The sequence below is a fragment of the Lissotriton helveticus genome, chromosome 3_1, assembly GCF_964261635.1.
Source record: "Lissotriton helveticus chromosome 3_1, aLisHel1.1, whole genome shotgun sequence".
In the NCBI taxonomy this organism is placed as follows: Eukaryota; Metazoa; Chordata; class Amphibia; order Caudata; family Salamandridae; genus Lissotriton; species Lissotriton helveticus.
This window is the reverse complement of record NC_136061.1, coordinates 687,387,209-687,410,757: the sequence shown is the minus strand read 5'-3', so window position 1 is coordinate 687,410,757 and position 23,549 is coordinate 687,387,209. Positions and strand designations below refer to the sequence as shown.

General features: G+C 49.1%; 1 protein-coding gene across 2 annotated transcripts in view; it reads left to right on the top strand.

Moving 5' to 3' along the window:
• The window catches only part of VPS13C (vacuolar protein sorting 13 homolog C), a 2,773,485-nt gene that overhangs the window by 2,095,342 nt on the left and 654,594 nt on the right, over positions 1-23,549 (top strand). The gene's annotated exons all lie outside the window — the stretch shown is intronic.

The following is a 23,549-nucleotide window of genomic DNA, read 5'->3' as shown; positions in this document are numbered from 1 at the left end:
GTTAGGGCAATCAGTTCCGCTGCCTGGGCAGATCGTTGCGTGATGCGGGCTGTCTCGATTACAGTTCGAGCCGTGGTGACTGCATAGGCAGCGGAAGTGGTGCCATCGGGGAGTTTGATGCAAGAACCGTCCACCCACAGCTCCCCGTCGGGGTCAGGGAAAGCCGTGTCTCTGAGGTCAACCCTACTTCTAGTCTGTTCGTCTGTGAGAGTCACGCAGTCATGTATAGGGTGCACATTGGGATCGTTCTCTGGTAAGGGTAACAGAGTTGCCGGGTTCAGTGTGGTGCATCTTCTCAGGGTGATATGGGGTGCAAGCAAAGTCAGTTCGTATCCGGTCAGTCGTGCGCTCGTCAGGTGTTGCGTCTTGGTTTGGTTCAGGAGGGTGTCAACTGCGTGGGGTACCAGTACCGTGAGGGAATTCGAGAGTACGATCCCCTCACTCTGTCGGATAGAGATTGCAGCAGCAGCCACGGCTCGAAGGCAGGCAGGTAAGGCCCTGGCTACAGGGTCAAGAGTGGCAGAGAAGTAAGCGCACGGTCGTTGTCTCGGGCCAATGGCCTGGGTCAGGACGGACAAAGCGCACCCCTCCCTTTCGTGAGTGTAAAGGGAGAAGGGCTTTTTGTAATCAGGGGTACCTAAGACAGGGGCCGAACAAAGGGCATCTCGTAGTTCCGTGAAGGAGGTCTGACACTCAGGGGTCCAAGGGAGTGGGAAGGGGATGTCTTTACTTAGCAGAGAAAGCAGCGGTTTCACAATGAGGCTAAAGTTTGGTAACCACTGTCGGCAGAAGGAGGTGAGGCCTAGTAGGGAGCGGACCTGTTTCTGGGTCTTAGGGACAGGGGTTTCAAGAATGGTTCGGATCCGGTCGGGAGTGAGTTTCCTTCCTTCTTTGGACAAAAGGTGGCCTAGGTAAGTGACTTGGGGTTGGCAGAATTGCATCTTCTTCTTGGAGACCTTGTGACCATTTTCCGCAAGGAAGTGCAGGAGTTGAATGGTGGCGGTAACCGCTAATGGGGTAGTGTCGGCTGCCAAAAGGATGTAATCGACATATTGTACTAACACCACTCCATCGGGTAACTGGACTTGATCCAGTTGTCTTTTGAGGGCCTGGCTGTAGATGCTAGGGCTTTCTGTGTAGCCCTGGGGTGCTCGGCAAAACCTATATGAGCGGGCTTTTAGGGTAAAGCCGAAGAGATATCGGCTGTCTGGGTGGATGGGGATGGAAAAGAATGCATTTTTGAGGTCGATGACGGTGAAGGTGGTGGCAGTAGAAGGAATCAAAGTCAGGATGGTGGTGATGTCTGAGACCACAGGGTACTGGGGTACCACCACTTTGTTGATCTCTCGGAGGTCGATGATAAAACGGTATGCTTTCTCATCTCCCTCTCCCTGTTTCTTGATGATGGGCAAGATAGGGCTGTTGCAAATGTTGCTAACCACTTCCTCTACCACTCCTGCGTCTATCAGTGACTGGATAATCTTTACCAATGCCTTCTCGCCCTCGAGCGATATCCGATATTGTGGAAGTTTTGGGAGTGTTGCGTCTGGTCGGACAGTAATGTGCACTGGGTCAATCAACATACGCCCTACGTCCGAATCCGCTTTTGCCCACAGATACGGAGGCAGAGTGTCAAGCAGGGATGTGTCAGCGTCGGTGATGGAAAACATGTGTTGGGGAGAGCAATGTCTAAGCAGAACGGGGTTGTCGTAAAGAAACACTCGAACTCCATCTTGAGAACATCTGATCGTCGCTCGGAAGTGTTTCAGTAAGTCGAGTCCCATAATGGCGTCAGGGCTATTGGAGGAGAGCAAAAACGTGGTGTCAGTGGTGTTGTTTTCTACGTCAAAGAGAATCGGGGCAGACAAAGGGTTAGTGGAGGGCGTTCCATCGAAACCTGTCGATGTTATGAGTGAGCCAGACAAGGGTGCCCTTGGAATCAGTCGTTTAGATAACGCACTACGTGTTGCGCCAGTGTCTACCAGAAATGGAGACTTGGTACCCAGGACCTTAGCAGTGACGTAAGGGCCCTGCTGGTCAACATAGAGCTCGACTGGATCCCTCCCTTGCCCTTGGCTGTCCTATGCGAAGTTGTGGGCGTCCTCATAGTCGGATTGCTGATATTGGTTCTGCCTGGGTCGATCAAACGTATTTGGTCTGCCTGATCTGTCGTTAGTCGTGTCATTTGGGGGCCCTCGCTGTTGTCCCTTATTTCTCAGTCCATTTGCTATGTCCCTGGGGTCTCTGTTTTTGATTATTTCCAGAAGAACTGGGCACTGGGATTTCCAATGGCCAGTTCCTTTGCAGAAAGCACACTGGTTCTCTCTAAGGTCTGTACGTCCACTGTAGGAAGTCAGAGTGCGGTCCTGGGGAAATGTAGTCTTAGGGACGTTCGTCTGGTAGTTTCCCCGGTATTGGTCTCGTCCTATAGTCACCCCTTGCAGTTTGGCAATCATCACCCTCTCTTTCAGGTCCTTCTTCTTTTTCTCTGTTGCCCTATCGTTTTCATTTTTCTGATGTTCATAATATTGGGCCATTTGGAGAATAGCTGTAGGTTTGGAGGCTGCCCAACTACTCTCGCTGGCCTGTAGTTTCTGGGAGATCTCCGATGACAGGCCCTTAACATAGTTCTGGACAAACAGATGGTGTCCGGTCGCAGTGGTCATGTCCTGGCCGCTGTAATCGGAGAACACCGTTTCAAACCGGGAGAAGTATTCCGATACATCCTCTTGGGGTTTCTGGCGACAGGCCGTTACTATCGACCAGTCCACTTTCTTTTCTGGAATCAGGGTTTTTAATTTCTCTACGATTTTATCTGGAAGGTCTAGAATGGATTTCAAAGGCTTTTGTCCTGGTCCCCGTTGTTTATCCAGGTCATCGAGTTGTGACCAGGTATGTCCAAACAGCTCAAGGTGGTCGACTTTCCGGATTTGCTTCCACACATCAGCTGGTAGACATAACCCGAAGAACAAGTCGATGTCAGCCAGGGTCATAATCGTTGAACCCAGGGCTGTACCCAATTCAGTATAAAAGGCAGTGGGGTTTTTACGCAGGTCAGGCAGAGATTTCCGGAATGTCAGAATCTCTTGCCGGTCCCATGGCTGGTAGACCCAGTTGTACACTACCCTTCCCTTTGCATCTTGGTTGTTTGCATCATCGTGAGTCCCTGTACCTCGGGGAGGAACCCAGTAAGGGGCAGCTTCTCGTATCAGCATCATGGTGTTAGATTGCTCGGTTGGTGGCTCGGTCACTACGGAGGTCGTGGTTTTAGTTCCCGACTCTCGTTCAGTGAGGTGGCGGAAAACCTCAAGCGTACGCGTAAGGAGGTCCGTCACATCACACTCGCCCTCATCCCCGATATCGACCTTCCGATACAGAGTCGTAAGGCTCTCGGGACCTTTGTCTCGATATCGGTCCTCGTATGTGTTCAAGACATGGTAACAGTCGTACGGTAAAATGTCGTCTGTGACTCCCTGTATACGATTTAAACATATCCGTGATGTACTCTTCACCTTCCTTCCTTTCTACCAGTGTCCTTGCTATCCTGTCGATCCCTGTTCGCTCATCTTTGCTTAGTCTGTTTGTTCTTGCAGAACCAGCCCTTCGGGTCTCGGGGTCGTTTAACATTGTTGTCGACGTAGTATTTAATGCAAGGGGTTCGGCCGGTACAGAGGCCATGGGGGCCGAAGCTGTGGCGGTACCCTCGTTCGTACCTGGGGGTGGTGGGTGCTGTGTCAAGGGTTGGGAAGGGGCATATGGAGGGGGCATGTAGGTGATCGGAGGACCCAACAGCAGATCATCGTTGGCTCGTTGTTTCGAGGGTAAATCAGGGTAGAGTGTGGAGGGCGTTCTAACTGGACACTGGTTTGATGTTTCCCTTTCTAGTTCCTGTTTAGCTTTTTCTCTTTCCTTTATCTCTCCCTCTAGTTTCTGAGCAGCTAGGTGGGCTGCTTTTCGCAGCTCTTTTCCCAACCTACTCTCAGTTTTCTTTTTACGTTGTTCAGTTTCTTTGCGCCACATGCCGAAACTATCAAGCATAGTAGGTGTTGTCTTGTTTTTACCAAGGGCTGTTTCTAGCGCTTTTATTTTATCATCATTGAAAGATCCTATCAGTGGCCACTGACTTTCTCGATCCTTTTTCGTATATTTATGCCATAGTTTGCTATAGGCTATAGCGATCAATCCATGCTTCATGAACATGTCCTTATTAGGGGTGCCTTCCAGTGGAGCCGGATGGTTCACCTCTAATAAGCGGTCCGGGCTAAACAGGCTACTAATCAGTGGGGAGAAGACAGACATGACGGCTCGCAACGAGGGACAAAAAGTCAGCACTGCCTATCTTATCACTGTGTGCAAAGATTAGACAGAATATTTCTATTCTACGTTGTTTGCAGGCAGTGAATACCTCATGAATCAATAACAAATGACCAATAAATATTCAATGGGGAGAATAAGTAGGCCCGCAAAGGTCTGCGGTACCTACCCCTTTCACTATCTGCAAAAAGGGTGGTCTCTTTCCTGTTTGCAGACAGAGAATCTCCAGAAAACAATAGTTTTGCGAACAACAGTTCAGTTTCAAGTAATTATTCAGTGGGGGAGAAAAAAATAGGCACGACGGCTGCCTTACCTATCCTCCACTGCTTGCAAAGAGAGAGCCTGTTGTTTCTCCGTTTGCAGACAGTGAATCTCCAAATAAATAAAAAGAGCAATACTAGTATTTCCTAAACAATCAAGCAATTATTTCGCAACTCGTCGTGTTTACACGACCTTACCCGGACCGCATGGACAGTTTCTTGTCTTCCGAATCCAGCGCCCGATCATCCTCTTTTCTCCGTTATCTTCGCGGCACTCCTGATGGTTCCCAGTCAGGACCGTAGATCACTCGAGAGAGGTCTGTTCGGAACCAGTGAAGTTCGGATGATCGGCTGTCAGACGAGGGTCTATTGGACAGGCGCGCTCCCGATCGTTGCAGTCGTTCACTCTGTCGTCAGGACCTCTCCCACTGGATCCACGAGTCGCTGATGGGCCCCACGCTTGGGACGCCAATTGTAAAACCTAGGGTCGGGGACAATAGATATTTGCCCGGCGGTATCGCCTCTTTAACCCACGAAACATTAATCAATGAAGAGGCAGGCGCTGGAGACTGGAAGACAGGAAACGAGGTTTTATTTTCTCCGGAGGAGAAACACATCAGTTGGACAGCAGGTATCGTTCTGAGGTGCTCTACCCGCATCTCTGAGGCCTGGCCTCTTATACACAAGTTTGTCACTTTATTGCATGTAACACATTCTCGTCAATACTTTGATGTACGGAAAGACATCCTCGGAATCTCCCCTTCAGGCCCGTTCCCACATATCGTTACAGTTGAAGTCCCCACCCCGGTCACAACAGGTGATGATTATCGCGCAGCTGGATATTCCGCCGATTCACGGAATGTGTGGGGTTCGATCGGATCTCGTAGGGTGGGGGCTTTGATCGACCCGAGGGTTCTTTAATGGGAGGAAGCTTCCTACTGTACTGGGGGCAATAAACAGCATCCACAGAGTCAGGTGGTGGCCTGGGAACGAGGGAGACAAACGGGCACACAGGAAAAGGGGGTTTGTATCAAAAGACCTGGGACCATGAAAGGAATGAAGGGAGGTGTCGTGCTGGGAACAGGATGGGATTCCGAGGCAGAGCTGCGTTGAAGAGGGGTTTATGACCCGAGGCATGTGAGGGCGAGGGGGTTGTCAGCATGCGGGGGATGCCTGCGAGGCTAGGAGAGGGAGAGAGACGCGCTGGCTATCGGCAAAGGGCAGGGAAGCCATGGTGTTCAAAATGGCGGCTGTTTACGTGCACGAAAAGGGTTCGAGAAGAGCAAGAGGGCGCCGATAATGTTGACGGTTTCAGCCTAACTTTCAACACTGGGGGTCCTGTTCTTCCATCACCGACGGCTTCAGGGGTTGGCGCCGTCACCGGCTTTGGCCCCGGTACTGCAGGACCCCCTTGGATTCGGGCTTCGATCCCGGGCAACACCCGTTGACCTCATAACACCTCCACCGGTGTCGACCCCTCCTCCGGCACCACCTCCAACGTCATCCGGTGCTACCGCTGACGTTGGCCCCGGTTTCAGCCCGGACAGGGCTCCGGAACCGATTCCCATGGGGCCTTTTTACCCCTATGTCTGTCCCCCTATTTTCAGCATGTTTCACAGACTTCAGAGGAAGGGGAGGACTGGCAGGGGTCTGAGGACCCTCTCACACAACAGGGTGGTTATGATCCAGACCAGGCAGAGGATGTGGGGGATGCCAGTGGTCATGACACCTCACCTGACCATGGCATGCTGTCTCCTCTTTCCGTAGCTACGGAGGAAGGAGCAAGTTACGCAGTGGTGTTGCGTAGGGCGGCCGAGTCCCTCCACCTCGAACTCCCTACAGTGGCCGTCCGAACTAACCTCCTGACAGAAGTGCTTCAGCCGGCGGCTACCTCTGCGGAGCCACTGCTGCCTTTCAAGGAGGCACTGTCTGACGTTCTTTTGGGCACCTGGTCCAGGCCCAACACAGGGGCTCCTGTGAACAGGAATGTGGCCTGACGCCATCGCCCCGGCTCCGGGCGATCCCTTCTTTCTCTTCCAACATCCCACTCCTGAGAGCTTGATTGTCCAAGCCTCTGCTTCCCAGAGCACGTTTCCTTCCGCCCCTCTGGATAGGGAATCAAAGAAGCTGGAGTAGCTTGGCAAGAAGCTGTTTTCATCTGCCAGCTTAGGGTTGCGGTCGGTGAACACCGCATGCCGCTTGGGGCCGTTATTCCCACTCTGTGTGAGACATGGTTGCGCAGGTGCTGCCTAACAGGCCCAGAGAGTACTCTACAAAGCTATTGCTGCTGGAGGAGACGCAGCTAAGTTCACCATCCGCTGTGGGCTTGATACCTCCGACTCGCTGGGCTGGGCAATTTCCATGACGGTGGCGCTTCGATGCCACGCCTGGCTGAAGACAACTGGCTTCTCAGGGGATGTCCAGAACACTCTGATGGACATGCCCTTTGATGGCATTCACCTGTTTGGCAATAAGGCAGATAGTGCGTTGAAACGCTTTAAGGACTCGTGGGCTACGGCCAAGTCCTTGGGCCTGTTGGCCACTCGACCTGTGCAGCAACAACCTAAGTGCAGCCGCGGACGTGGGAACTGTTGAGGCGGTTCTGGGGGCCAGTGTGCGTCAGTCCACCTCCACCCCGCAGCATCCACTGCAAAGCCTTCCTAGTCCGAACTTTCAGGTCCATCTAACGCCAGTGGGCGTCAGAATTCGCCATCATCTCCCCCACTGGCGCAACATCACATCGGACAAGTGGGTGCTGCAAATTGTCCGAAGGGGCTACTCCCTCCCCTTCAAGACAACCCCTCCAGCCATGCCACCTCAGTACCACTGCATGTCGGGGGACCATCTTGCGCTTCTTCAGCAGGAAGTCATGGCCCTCCCAGCCAAGGGGGTCATTGAGCGCGTTCCTGTGCCAGAAGTAGGTTGTGGTTGTTATTCCCACTACTTTCTGGGCCTGCATCCTTTCTTAGACCTCAGGAACATCAACCGCTTCCTCCGGAAGGAGAAGGTCAAGTGTTGATGCTAGCTCAGGTCTTGTCTGCCCTCGAGACTGGATGGTAGCGTTGGACTTGCAGGACGCATATTTTCACATCCCCGTCCTGCCTGCCCACCGGCGTTACCTGCAGTTCACGGTAGGCCATGAGCACTTTCAGTTTGCTGTGCTCCCCTTCAGCCTTACCAGCACCCCTCAGGTGTTCACGAAAGTGAGGGCGGTGGTCTCAGATAATCTGTGCCGATCAGGGGTTCCAGACTTCCCCTATCTCGACGACTGGCCGTTGAAGGCGGGCTCGCCCCAGGCAGTTGTTTCCCACCTCTAGAGTACGGCCAACCTCCTGCATTTGCTGGAGTTTTCCATCAACGTGCTGAAGTCGCACCTGATTCCCTCTCAGAAGCTCCTCTTCATCAGTGCAGTTGTGGACTCAGCGCAGGTTCGGGTTTATCCTCTTGAGCAGGGAGTCTGGGATATTCAGGCTCCCAGGATATTTCAGCCTCTATCCTGGGTTTCGGTCAGGATGACCCTCCAGCTACTGGGCCTGATGACCTCCTTCATCCTGCTAGTGGATCATGCCAGATGGCATATGCGGACTCTGCAGTGGGACCTGAAGTTCCATTGGGCAAAGCATCAGGGCAACCTGTCCGATCACGTCTAGATCTCGGAGGGCACTGCACGCCAATTGCAGTGGTGTCTCACGAATTGCGATTGGGTCAATGGTAGATCCCTCTCCCTTCCCCAACCGGAACACACAGTTGTGACGGACGCGTCCCTTCTGGGATAGGGCGGCCAACTATGATCATAAAAAGGCAAATAGGCAAAGGAAGGAGGGAAGGGGCCCCCGGCCCAAATGGTATACCGCCTGTGCTCTATAAGCAAGAGCCAACATTCTGGGCTTAAGCATTAGAACCACTGTTTAGGGAAATTAGGATGACAAATATTCTGCCAAAGTCATGGAGGGGTTCCATCATTGCACCAATCCTTAAGGCAGGGGATAGGTCAAAGCCTCAGAACTATCGGCTAGTTGTGTTACAGGGCAATGAGGCAAACTTTTTTGCGGGAACGCCCCTGGAAGAGCTCCAAGCCAGGGCAGAAGCAAAATCCATCATCCCCCTGAATCAGACAAGTTTTGCGAAGAATGTGGGGACAATCACAAATATATTAACAATGGCAATGCTCTTCAACATGGCGGCAACAACTAGGAGCTCCCTGCATTTGTGCATTATTGATTATAAAGCAGCTTTCGATCATATATAACGCAACAGACTGTGGTCCAAACTTCATAACTGGGGGCTCCCCCAATCTCTTTTAAACCTTCTGATAAACCTGCATACTAACACCTGGGTCCAGATTAAGCTGGGCGACGGAACATACTCGTCACGTTGCATTCCAACGGACAAAGGGCTCAAGCAAGGCTGCGTTCTGGCCCCCACACTTTTCAACCTGTTTGTAGCTGACCTTATACCGAGATTATACGCCTGCAACTCGCATGCTCCAAAACTGGGAGATATCTTAGTGCCGTGTCTCCTATACGCAGATGATATAGTCTTGATCAGTAAAACGAGAGTAGGCCTCCAACATCTTATGAATGCAACTCACGATTACTCAAAAGAAAATGGCCTAACGATCAATCTTTACAAAACTAAGACCATCATCGTGAGAAAAAAAGAGAAAAGCCCTCAACTTGGTACTGGGGCAATACCTGAATAGAGAGCACCACAGAATATAAATACCTGGGTGTAAAGATCGACAAAGGAGGTTAATTCCTCGCACAGAGAAACCGCATCAGGCGCAAGGGCATCGCTCTGGCAATCTCTCTAAAATCTTTGGATTCAAATTAACTGGCCCGTCGATTCTGCCCATAGTTGAGGTAATTCGTGCAAAGTAATTGCCAACAATAACTTATGGAAGTGAAGTCCAGAAAGGAAGAGATGCCAAATTACTGGACTCCACAGTTTCAAACGCATTTAGGACTACCAAAATACACCTCCCCCTCACAAATAAGGCTCGAGTTTTGCATCCAGAAGCAATCTCTTGCGAGACATGGGGCATACATTATAATGTGGGACAAAATACGAAGAGCAGCTCCAGGGTCACTAAACGCACAGCTGTGGAAAGAGTTAAGCAGACACACTACCTCATCCGCAGCGAAATACCTCAAAGAAGGGCTACACAAACTGGGACTGAACCAGCTGTGGGAAACTCCCACCAGCTCTGGTGTACTTAAGAAATTAACTTGGAAATCAGTCAAATATCTATCGTGACGAGGATAAAGCTTCACTCGCTGAAAGGTCTCACAGCTGGATGACTCTGAACACATACTGTGAGCAAGCAGCCCAGAAATACTTTAACACGGGTTACGCCAAGCATACAAAAATTAGTTTTATGAAGTTTAGACTTGGCTTGCTGCCTGGCACTCAGCATTCCCCACCTTGGCTGAAGGAGAAGGTGGACCCTAGGTGCCGCCTTTGCAGGTTGGCATCTGAAGACCTGTTGCATCTATTATGCTCCTGTGTACAACTCTCACAAGAACGGCTACAAATATTAAAAGCAAAATTCAAACAGCGGGGAATTCGAACTAGGCAGTTTTGGCTTGCCTTGCTCCAAGTGATCTCCAACGAAACTGCGCCTTTGTAAACATTTTGACAGCATGCCATAAGAAATTGCCAGAAATTGAAACATTGACTGAGATCTAATTTTAAAACTTACTTATGCACTTATAAACAAAGTATTATATCCAAGAGTTACCGTGGTGTAAAGAATCTGGATATAACGTGCCTGTACAAGTGACTGCTTCTATCTGAACTTTTAATGTACAGTCTTTTTATTAGAATTTGTTTTACCCTTTTATATTTAAGGAGTTTTTATATACAAAAATTGGTCTGTAATGAAATGTTATTGTGTTGCAATGGTTTTGACAAACTATGCAAATAAAAAATAAACTTGAACTTGAACCTGGGAGAGACGGAGATCAGAGGACTCTGGTCTCTGGCAGAGACCCGGCTCCATATCAACCTTCTGGAGCTCTGTGCGATCCGGCTTGCACTGAAGGCATTCCTTCCCTCTGTCAAGGGGAGTGTAGTTCAGGTGTTCACAGACAACACCACCGCCATGTGGTACTGCAACAAACAGGGCGGAGTAGGGTCGTGGACCCTCTGTCAGGAGGCTCTGCGCTTCTGAATATGACTCGAGCATCAGGGCATTTTCCTGGTGGTTCAACACCTGGCAGGTTCTCTGAACGCCAGGGCGGACAAGCTCAGGCGCCTGTGCATGATGGATCATGAATGGCGTCTGAACTCGGACGTGGCGCAAGGCCTCTTTCAGCATTGGGGAGCGCCTTGGTTAGATCTATTCTCCACAGAAGAGAACGCGCAATGTCATCAGTTCTGCGCATTGGAATTTCCAAGGCGGCACTCGCTCTGAGACGCTTTTCGTCGTGAGTGGAGCTGCGGTCTGTTGTACGCCTTTCCGCCTATACCACTTCTGCCCAGAGTGCTGAAGAAGATCAGGCGTGACCAGGCCCAAGTTATCTTTGAGGCCATTTGACTTGCCTCCTGAAGTTTGTAATGTGATTCTGGCAGCCAGGCGTCCCTCCACAAAGTCTGTATACGCCTGCAGGTGGAACACATTTGTGGCATGGTGCACAGCAAAGGCTGTGGATCCACTCTGCCCCCCTTTCTAAGGTTCTCCTCTTCCTTCTTTCTCTTGCCCAGCAGGGCTCTGCTCTGGGCACTATCAAGGGCTACCTTTCTGCCCTTTCCGCCTTCTTGAGGCTACCTGATCAGCCTTCTTTTTTCAAGTCCCCGATTGTTAATAGATTCTTGAAGAGCATCACTCATATGTTCCCCCTGTTACTTTCGTGATGCCCCAGTGGGACTTGAACCTGGTTCTGACTTACCTGATGTGCACTCCTTTTGAGCCGCTTCATAACTGTCCTCTCCCTCTTCTTACACTTAAGACTGCTTTCCTGGTTGCCATCACCTCTGCCAGGAGAGTGAGTGAGCTCCAGGCTCTTTCCTCTAAACCTCCTTTCCTTTCTGTCCATCCGGACAAGGTTGTGTTGCGGACAAGACCCTCTTTCCTGCCCAAGGTAGTCACAGCAAGTCCATCACCTTGCCCACCTTCTTTCCGCCTCCGCATCCCTCTAAAGAGGAAGAGCAGCTCCACCGTCTGGACCCAAAACGTGCGCTGTCATACTATCTGTATCGCACACGCCAGTTCCGGGTGGATGACCAACTGTTTGTTGGTTACGTGGGCGCTAAGAAGGGGCAGGCGGTGCACAAACGGACCATCTCTCGGTGGGTCTTGTTGTGCATCAAGGCATGCTACTCTTTGGCTAAGAAGAAGCCTCCTGTTGTGCAGAGGGCCCATTCCACTCGGGCCACGGCGGCTACTACCGCCCTGGGCTGGGGAGTCCCCTTGCAGGATATCTATCAGGCAGCTACGTGGGCCTCGCTGCACACATTTGCAAGACACTACTGCCTGGACAGCCAAGTCTGGAGGGATGGCTTCTTTGGCCGTTCCGTCCTCCAGGACTTTCTGGTGTGATTATTGGTTCGCAGACCCACCACCAGGGTTGGTATTGCTGGGGTATCTATTCTAAGGTAAGGAATCTATTACTAACCTGTTTCTTTCAGATGCACAAGTTACTTACCTTCGGTAACGAAACAGTAGTAAGAAACAGTAGTTAGTATTAGATTCCTTACCGCCCCACCCATCCTTCCCGTTATGCGAACCGATATCTAGGGTTAAGGTCATCCCCTTTCAGGGCCCTAGTTTCATGGCACCAGTGTTGGTTTTTGTCTTGGCTCTGCGTTTCTGGCACGGAAAAGCTGTGTATAAGAACTGACATCAGAGCGCGAGGGCGGCGTCTAAGTACTCCGGTGACATCATCCCGATGCAGACGGCGGACGCGGAGCCGCAGACGACGCCTACCGACGCGCAAGGGTACTGCTACGCAAAAGTTTCCGGATCCAGTCTGACGCCTGGGGATATTCTAAGATAAGGAATCTAATACTAACTACTGTTTCTTACAGATATATCGTTACCGAATTTAAATAACTTGTGCATCAGACCGAATCCATCACATTTATGACATGGAATAATGCTGGCATGAGCAGCAAATTGTCAGACCCCGATTGGACAAATATTGTTACTATGTATGACTTGATTTGTTTCAGGCAACGTGGGAGACCGAGCCGGTTAATTTAGATTGTTACCGCTCTTTTCACACCACTGCCCTCCCATCAGAATCAGGAAGGGCTAGGGGATCTTAACTTTATTGAAAAATATTCTGAGACTGGATGTCGTGTCTTATCATAACGTCTCACCTTTCTATCATTTATTACTTTTAAAAGGTCCAGATGGAGACACAATTCTTTTAGCCAACCTTTATAATAATAATTTCACAGTAGATATGAAAAAGGTTCTAGAACAGCTGGAGGAAGATATTAATAATCTTGTTAGCACTTTAAAACATATTCCAAAAATCTTGTGGTTGGGTGACTTTAACGCACACTGCTGTCAGCTTTCAAATTCAGGAGCATATGGCATTAATGATGATGTAGACGCCCCCTTATATCATTTTAATCACAATCAGTATGGGGAAGCTCTGAATAGACTTCTAGTGATTAATAATTTAGAGATTTGTAACCCGATTGACATCCCATCAGGTATGCTGCAAAATACATTTGGCTCAACCCCCCAGGGTACCACATTTGATTATATAATTACAGCTGTACCCCTTAAAATTTCAATTCCAACATTGAGATGAAGTACCTAAATGTTAGTGACCACGCTGACATCATTGGCAAGCTGGACTTGGGCAGGAATTCACTTGGGGCTTCCAAGGCATGTTACACCCATGATAACAAGAACCAAAATTGGCTTTAGCAGATAAATCATCCCTTGTCCAGACTGTAGTTGCAAAGGGACAAAATGACATTCTAATGTGCCTGGAAACAGCCTCTAATCCAACTCGGGTAACTACGGCTTTTGAGTCTATATTATCGGAGGTCAGGTATCATCTAGCCAGAAAAAAACACACTGCCAAATCATTAGGGCTCCGATGGTTTGATCAATCATGTACCAAGTCCCTAGCAGCTTTACATCAGGCCCTTAGGCCTATGCCTAGAGATACAACTTTAGTCAAGCTTCTCTTTCTCCAATAGAATGAGGCCAGAAAGATCAGAATTAAAACTGAAAGGAAGAAGCATGGGAACAACTCCATCTAGCCGCTATCTAAAAAAATCCTAGGGACTATCAAGCACTATTAATGCCCCTTTCATCCATAGCACCAACATTGAATTGCCATGTAGATGAGGAATCCTGGGTCACATACTTTTCCTGCATATTTGATCCCAATGCGGAGGGGGTGATATCAAAGAATGCATCTATATCCCCTCTCACCAAACCCCTTTTGATTTTCAATCATCATAAGATCAGAGAAGCCCTCATGCAGTGCATCAGCAACAAAGCACCCGGACCGGATTATACTCCTATAGATTTCTTCATTGACCAGAAGGATTTATGGGGTCCTTTGCTGACAAACGCTTTTAATGCAGTCGCCAAGGAGGTCCACCAGACTCCTGGAACAAATCAATTTTAATTCCAATTTATAAGAAAGGAGACAAATCTGAGGCCAAACACTACAGGCCAATTTTTGTTGCTGGACAGCAGAGCAAAACTTATGGGTAGAGTTTTTTCTGAACAGACTAGAGGAATGGGCAGCCACTAATAGTCATGATCCCGGTCCAATATGGCTTAAAAAAGGGAATGGGTTCCCAGGATCAGTGCCTTAACCTAAGTCTCCTAATCGCCAAGTATTCCCAAGCAAAACCTGGCAAGTTATATTCAGCATTTATGGACCTGTCTGCAGCTTTTGATTGCGTGGCACACCAACACCTATGGCAGATAATGGAATGAATGACCGTAACATTTCATAGGCAACTATCATGGTCCAATATGCTCGCCACTAGAGGTATATCATTTGAGAGAAGCATTATTACTCTTCATTCTTTTATCACACAATTGAGGGTGACACCCATCTACATTGAAAACAAAGTTTATGCAGCCATATCAGTGTCGGTTGCAACTTATGGTGCAGGTATGTGGGGTTATACTAACCCCTCAGCACTCCAAACCATAGAGGATTCTCTTTGGAAAACACTAGTGGAGAAGTGTGGCTCACCGATTAGAGGTGCAGACCCTGAGGCAGAGGTCTGGCCCGGTACCAGGGTTCAATTCCCGACGCGGCAGGGTCTTGGTCTCAATGTCCACGAACTCGATAATTCTCGCCTCGGTGCCTACTCTAATCATGGGTCCCACTCTGCAACTCTGGGCAATAGCTTGCTTAATCTCCACAACGGCCTCGAAAGCGCTAGGATGCCTGGCTTCACCTTGGGGGTGCCCAGTTAGGGGGCATCTCACAGGGAAAGCCAGGAAGGGTTCCACAGCGGTATACAGCGCTAGGATGCCTGAAAGGTGATAGTGCGCTTTACAAGTATACATACATATACATATACATAGACCTCCCCGTAAGCTGCTCCAAATTTAGTGCCCATACATAATTGGATGTCCCATATTTTACTGATACAATTAACCTGGCTCCAATCATTTTGTGGAACTCTATCTGGACAAGGGAATCTATTCATGTTACCCAAAAGTTAATTGAAGATTGCCTATCTCTGGAAAATGCCCCTAGGATCCCGAGGATCTCCTACATTAAATCCACTCTTTCTATTCTAGGCCTAGAGCTTCTATTTGTTGCCCCTAGTGACTGTTTTAACATCTCAAAACGGGAGATAAAATCCTGCTTCCTTAACCAAAGGGCCAATGTAAGATTGAAGACAAACTCCACAAAAGTATCTGTCAAATTATATTTGGAGGGACCAATGGCACAGGAAGGGTTATCTTCATACTTATTTACTGCGGCAAACTCAAGTCATAGGTTTTTTAAAATCGGATTTCGACTGAATTTTGGGCCATATGTATGAAAAATGCATTTTGCGATTCTCAAATTGCGATTTTTAGGGAATCGCAATTAGACAATTGCAAAATGCAAGTATGTAGGATTTGCTAAATATTTTGCAAATACTACATATTCCTTATTTGCGAATCGCAAATTGAGATTTGCAAATAAGGAATACCCTCCCATTCATCCCTATGGACTAGAAGGCCCATAGGAATGAATGAGAAGTGCGAGTGGGTTCTTGTGTGCTGCTACATTGCACACTGCCTAAATTGCGATCGCAATCGCTGAAATTCTGTGAATTTCAGCGTTTGCGATCACAATTTGTCTTCATACATATGGCCTTTATCCCTTGAACGTTAGCCCATCCAGCTGGAATTTATTCCATAAATGAATTACCATTTTGTCCTAGTGATGGTGGTTCTGTACAATGAAATTTACACATTTTTCTTCTTTTGCAAATTTGATATGGAACCCCACAAAAGATTTATATTGCCTTTGATGTGTAAATACCATTTTAAGCAATGTCATGTAGCAATGTACTTTTTACAATCTTTGCTTAACCCCATGGTTTGCTTCTCTGTGGTGTCTTTTTTAATTCAATCAGGAAAGATCAGGCGATTGCATAATATCCGAGAATTAATTTCAAACCTTTTTTTTATCAGCTTGGTTTTTATCAACAGTCTCCTAACTATGAATGTTAAGAACCTTTTTACTATTTTAACTTGTTTTGTAACAAAATCTTTTTTATGGATGTTTTTAAATTGTATTTACTTGTACTTTTATGATCTTATAATATAGGTATTGAATAAAGTGAACTGACTGACTGACATGCATGCACAAACATTCAAGCATATTCCAACTACTGTAAATTTCATACATATCTTAGGTCTGCTAAAATGAGTACAAAAAAACTACCCTAATTAAGAAAAACACTAGATGTCCCTTCTTTCACCCACAAGGACTCAGGGAGATATTCAATAAATCTGTGTCTGCTTTGGAGGCCAATAAACTATCCACCAAATGTTCCCATGATTTAACTCTTGCAATTTTCCCTTGTCCTCTTTTTATCTTACAAAACAACACAGCACTCTCCAAACATGCCCATTTAATTATTTATTTATGTCCTCTAGTAATTTGAGGACCATGCGCTGATTTAGAGTACATTGTCGATTCTCGTTTTGCCAAAATCAAACTTAAGTCAGTGAATCTGATAGATTTATTATTTTTAGGGCGGGCTACCCCCCTAAAAGGCAGACTAGGGGTGTACAAGGGAAATTCCCGGGAGGATATTTCATTAATATAGTCTATTACTTTCTTCCAGAACACCACTAATGAAGGGTAGGACCATACCATGTGGAATGTTTCTTCCCCCGGCTCCCCACATGTAGGGCATTTTGCTGCAGCAGTCACATAGAACTTGTTAATCCTGCCAGGTGTTAAAATAAGCACTATGCAGGCTATAGAAATTAAATAATTTGAACCTAGAATTTCTAGAAACAAGTTGTATTAGTGGTGTTATTAGTGGTGACTGTTGGTATTGGTGGTTATCAATGTATATTGCTATTGATGGTGGTGGTACTGGTAGGGTCATGATGTGGAATTGTTAGTATTGTTGCAAGGGTGTGGTGGCATTACTAACGCTAGTCATGGTATGGTTGGTATTGACATTATCAGTGGTGATATAAATGGCATAATTTTTGGTGTAGTTGATGGTGGTATTGGAAAAGGTGATATTGGTCTAGATTGCATTTGTCGTGGTAATACTACTGGTTTTGTCTTGGTGGGGATTCTATTGACGGTGATAATTTTTGCGTTGGTATTGTTATTGTGGCTATGATGTTTGTAGCGGTTGAAGCGTGATATTAGTGGTGGCAGTATGATATTGGTGATGGTGTGCAATTGGTGATTGTATTTCTTCAGAGGTAGTAGTATTAAAATTGGTATGCTAGTCATTTTGAAATTGGTGAAGGTGTTGATATTGGCATTGGTAGTGTTAGTATTATTTTGATGGTAGTGGTATAGGTGGCTTTCATATTGACAGCAGCAGTAGTATCAGTGATAGATTCATTAGTATTAATGATGGTATTGGTGGTGGTTTTGCTAGTAGTATCGATGGTGGATGTATTTGATAGCATTGGTTTTGATGGTATTATAATCAGTCATAGAATTGGTGGTATTAGGGCTGTTGGCATTGGTATTGATGTTGTTTGTATCATTAGTAATATTTGTGGATTTAGTGTTATTTTGTTGGTATTGTTATTGTATTGCTCTTTTTCGTTTTGATAGTTCTGGATAAGTACCCACATTTTAACAAGTGTACATATTGCACATGTGTCTCCTAATTACTTTTAGGTCTGGCCTTAAAAATCTTTTAGTTTTGGGGCGTAGCCAACCACCAAGAACAATGGCCGCTTCTTGAGGCGGCTCCGACCGAGTAGCGGAAGGTACCAGGGATTGACAGAACCCTTCCCCATCGCAATCCTTTCAGAGGCTCCAGAGATCAAGCCGCTGACGCACGTGGAGCTGTGAGAGACCCCTTCTCTCGCGGCGCGGACTCTGCTGTGTCACGGTCCGCGGCCCTGTTCTGGCGGACCTGTGGAGCTTCCACGTCTCCGCGAAGGACCGGTGCTGAATCTAGTGCTTGTTGCGGCTGTGGCAGGGTCGGCGCCCTTTACTGTGGCAGCGTGGTGGGGAACACCTGGTGGCGAAAGCCCCGCGACCTCCAGAATGCCTGTTTGCCTCTAGACGCCGGGGCGCCTGACTGACCAATTCATTACTGCCGGTGGGTGGGAGCTGCGGCGTGCCCCGGCCTGCTGGAGGTGGTGCCTGTGAGCCGCCTGCTGCGGCCGGAAGACAACTAGGACTGGGTGTGATTCCACGCCCCCCGCCCCTGCTGTAGGCGCCTGTGTGCCGTGGTTCCACCTCTGGGTCCTTTGATCTCTCAGCTCCACAGGATTTTCCACGGTTGGCTCCATCTATATTAAGTGACTGCAACCAGGCTGTGAGGGGCCCAGACACATGAGAGACGCTGTTTTTGGTTGGTCATGGGCCCCGTGGGTGACGCCATCTTGGGCCCGATGTGGATTGCTGCCGGACTCTGCGGGAGGGGCTGAGCCCCCTTGGCCACGTGCGTGCCTGGATTGGTTTGATGCATTGCCTTGCAGGGGACACTGCTCCTGATATCCTGCTGAGTGTGACGTACTTTGCAGCCTGAGCCTGGGCCCCCTCCCCCTCCTGAGTCGCCTTCCAAGGTTTGGCCTGTTGGAGGTGGTTCGAGTGACAGCTCGGACGGCCCCCCTCTCCCTCCGGTTGCACGGGACAGCCTGTATCTTGTTTTTAATTTGGGTCTGCACCGGCACGGCCAGTTGCACCATGGCTGGGAGTCCTAGCTCTAAAGCTGCAGTGCAGGCTAAACTGAAAAAATATGCGTGGGATGGTGGCCCCTGTGCCAGCCTGACGGGGGGACCCGCTGCACAAAAGAAGAGGCAATTGGGCGAGAAGAAAAAAAAAAAAAGACGCTACAGGACATCATAGAAGCCATTACGACCGTGCGCAAGTCGCTGGAATGACACATCGCTGCTGTGTCCTCGGAGGTGTCCCTTATCTGGGCAGACTTGCCATCGAAGAACTCACGGTTGAAGGACGTTGAGGTCAAATGAGTTCCCTGGTTGAAGACACCTCTGACCTGCAGCGAAAAATGGAGGCTATGCATGCCCACTCCGCGAAGCTAGAGGCGCAACTGAACGATTATGAAGGGTGCTCTCGGCGCAATAACATTCGTATCTTGGGGGTGCCGGAATGGGCGGAGGGGCCATTGGAGGATCTCTTTATGGAAGACCTGATCACCTATCTGAAGCTGACAGGTCTCTCAAATTTCTTTTCGGTCGACAGGGCGCACCGTGTGCCGGGTGGTCGCCCGCGGCCTGGGGCCCCCCCGGCCCTTGTTAGCTAGGATTTTCAACTTCCGCGATAGAGATGTTATTTTGCAGTGTGCCCGCTCAGCAGCCCTGGTGGAGTATCAGAAGAGCTGAATTACCTTCTTCCCAGATTTCACCCTCAAAGTGCAACATCAGAGGCACAGTTTCCTGGATGTGAAAAAGGTGCTTCGTCAGTAGGATTTGAAATATGCCATGCTCTTCCCCACCAAGCTGAGGGTGGAATCGGAGGGGAAGGCTTGGTTTTTTAACACCCCTGAGGAGGCCTCGGACTGGCTGGATGGATGGCGCAGGGCTGGCCCACGAGGCGGCCGCGTCCGGAGAGCGGGAATAGAGGTGGGCACTGGCGTGTCTGATAGGAATACCCAGCCTGAAGAGCAGGAGGCAGCAACCGGAGGGTCAAACTGATTGGTCTGTAAGTTTATCTTTTCAAGTGTGGTGCGCTTTTTTTTTTACCGGGGGGTGAGTCTGGCCTTGGCCCCCTCTGCTGTGCTACGGACCTTGTATTCGGGTATTGATGTGTTACTGGGGACTTTTTCACACTGGACTTAAAGTGACTTTTCTGGGGCTCAGGGCCCTTCTGTATCGGTCCCTCAACAGGGTTTTGGGGGGGACTAATGGCTGCTTCCGGAAAATGTTGGTTTGTTAAATGTGGTCACCAACTACTAATGTCAAAGACGGGTGCCCGGCTGGTCACACACACCCACAAGTTTGGTAGGAGTGGGCGATAGGCACTCTGCTAGTTTGGGTGGATGGAGGGTTTTGATACCGCCAAGCAGGGAGGCAGGGAGGGGGGTTTTGAGGGTTGTTCCTTGGGTCGGGGGAATGTTTTTGTGTGTATTGTATGTGCATGACATATTTAAAGAGGTACACATGAATGCAGATTAAGGTTCTTTATGGTACCATTTGGTGAGCAGCGCGATACAAAAGGGGATGATGGACGGAGCGTTTGAGCAAATCAAACACCCACCCCCAGTCAACTGATCTGGGTTTAATCCACCACCATTCTTTAGCCCACTCAGCCACCCCATTTCAGACATGGCTATATGCAAATCAGTCTGACCCTGTGCCTCATGGGAACAGTACAGCCCGAACTGCCAAACCATGTCTTCCATGGACCGGAAACAAGCATCATGGGACCGGTTTCGGATTCATGATCCTCATCAGCCAGGCTATCTTGAATCCAGTGGCCAAGTGAGCAAGGGACTCCCGTCTGAGCATACCCTGCCACACTTAGGGCGAACAAAGCGATACAAAAGGGGATGATGGACGGAGCGTTTGAGCAAATCAAACACCCACCCCCAGTCAACTGATCTGGGTTTAATCCACCACCATTCTTTAGCCCACTCAGCCACCCCATTTCAGACATGGCTATATGCAAATCAGTCTGACCCTGTGCCTCATGGGAACAGTACAGCCCGAACTGCCAAACCATGTCTTCCATGGACCGGAAACAAGCATCATGGGACCGGTTTCGGATTCATGATCCTCATCAGCCAGGCTATCTTGAATCCAGTGGCCAAGTGAGCAAGGGACTCCCGTCTGAGCATACCCTGCCACACTTAGGGCGAACAAAGCGATACAAAAGGGGATGATGGACGGAGCGTTTGAGCAAATCAAACACCCACCCCCAGTCAACTGATCTGGGTTTAATCCACCACCATTCTTTAGCCCACTCAGCCACCCCATTTCAGACATGGCTATATGCAAATCAGTCTGACCCTGTGCCTCATGGGAACAGTACAGCCCGAACTGCCAAACCATGTCTACCATGGACCGGAAACAAGCATCCTGGGACCGGTTTCGGATTCATAATCCTCATCAGCCAGGCTATCTTGAATCCAGTGGCCAAGTGAGCAAGGGACTCACGTCTGAGCATACCCTGCCACACTTAGGGCGAACAAAGAGATACAAAAGGGGATGATTGATTCGGATGCTCCGTCCATCACCACCCCTTTTTGTACCGCTTTTGGCCGCCATAAGTGTGGCAGGGTATGCTCAGACGTGAGTCCCTTGCTCACTTTGCCACTGGATTCAAGATAGCCTGGCTAATGAGGATTATGAATCCGAAATCGGTCCCAGGATGCTGCACTTTGCCACTGATTCCAGCAAGCCGGGCTGAAGACGGCTGGAATGCCAGAAACCGGTCCTCGGAAGCTTGTTTCCGGTCCAGGGAAGACATGCCTTGGCAGTTCGGGCTGTACTGTACATATAGCCATGTCTGAACTGGGGTGGCAGAGTGGGCTAAAGAACGGTGATGGATTAAACCCAGATCTTTTGACTGGGTGTGAGTGTTTGATTGATTCGGATGCTCCGTCCATCACCACCCCCTTTTGTACCGCTTTTGGCCGCCATAAGTGTGGCAGGGTATGCTCAGACGTGAGTCCCTTGCTCACTTTGCCACTGGATTCAAGCAAGCCGGGCTGAAGACGGCTGGAATGCCAGAAACCGGTCCTCTGAAGCTTGTTTCCGGTCCAGGGAAGACATGGCTTGGCAGTTCGGGCTGTACTGTTCCCATGAGGCACAGGGTCAGACTGATTTGCATATAGCCATGTCTGAACTGGGGTGGCAGAGTGGGCTAAAGAACGGTGATGGATTAAACCCAGATCTTTTGACTGGGTGTGAGTGTTTGATTGATTCGGATGCTCTGTCCATCACCACCCCCTTTTGTACCGCTTTTGGCCGCCGTAAGTGTGGCAGGGTATGCTCAGACGTGAGTCCCTTGCTCACTTTGCCACTGGATTCAAGCATGCCGGGCTGAAGACGGCTGGAATGCCAGAAACCGGTCCTCGGAAGCTTATTTCCGGTCCAGGGAAGACATGGCTTGGCAGTTCGGGCTGTACTGTTCCCATGAGGCACAGGGTCAGACTGATTTGCATATAGCCATGTCTGAACTGGGGTGGCAGAGTGGTCTAAAGAATGGTGATGGATTAAACCCAGAGCTTTTGACTGGGTGTGAGTGTTTGATTGATTCGGATGCTCCGTCCATCACCACCCCCTTTTGTACCATTTGGTGAGCGGTTCATTGTGCTCGGGATGGGCTCCCTCCGTGATTGTTCTGGGTAGTTTCCTCTGAGAAAATGTGTTCCTATACGTTGGTGTCATGGCAATGGCGACTAGACAAAGGCTTAAGTTACTGTCATGTCATGGGATGTCAATGGGCTGGGCGATAAGATCAAGAGGGGTGTGGTTCTTCAATTTTTTAAGCGTCATTCTCCTGACGTTGTGTCCTTGCGAGAAACCCACTTGCTAAGTAATGCATGTAAGGCCCTGTCCCGCTGGGGGTTCCACATGGCGGCTCATTCGGCTTTCGATTCTGGATCCCGGAGTGTGGGCATACTGGTCCGTAGATCGTTCCCCCTGACCGTGGCCTCGGTTCACACGGACGCTCTGGGCAGATATGTAGCCATCACTGGGATATGGGAGGGGAGTACACTTAATCTTATCTGGGTCTATATTCCTCCAGGCGTGCATACTCAAGCCTTTGTTGACCTCGGGGACCTCCTCCTTGGCTTACCAGATGGCAGATTGCTGATTGGGGGCGACTTTAATTCCATTGTCTCCAATTCACTTGACCTCTGGCTCCAGAAGACATTGCCGTCCTCCCGCAAGCAGATACAATGCTTTCTTGATGCCATGGGCCATGTTGATATCTGGAGGGGCCTGCACCCGACCAATCTCCGATACACTTCTTTCTCGGGGCCTCATCGTAGTTCGTCCCGAATTGACTATGTGCTGATGTTGGCTCACCATTTCCACATCGTTAAGGACATACAACATCCGGCCAGGGGGATCTCTGACCACTCGCCCATTCTTTGTCATGTGGAGGTGGGAGAGCCCACGGTTGGCCGAGTGGCACCAGTCAACTCCTGGTATCTCATGGATCCCTCCATCAGGGACAAGGTCCTCAGCGAGACAGATCTCTATTTTTGGGAAAATGAGGGTTCAGTTGAATCGTCGCAACACTCTGGGAGGCCTATAAAGTGGTTATATGGGAGTGGTCCTGGCACAGATAGCCGGACAGCGTAAGAAAATGGGGTTGCTATGACACGGCTGAAAGCAGAGATCCTTTACTT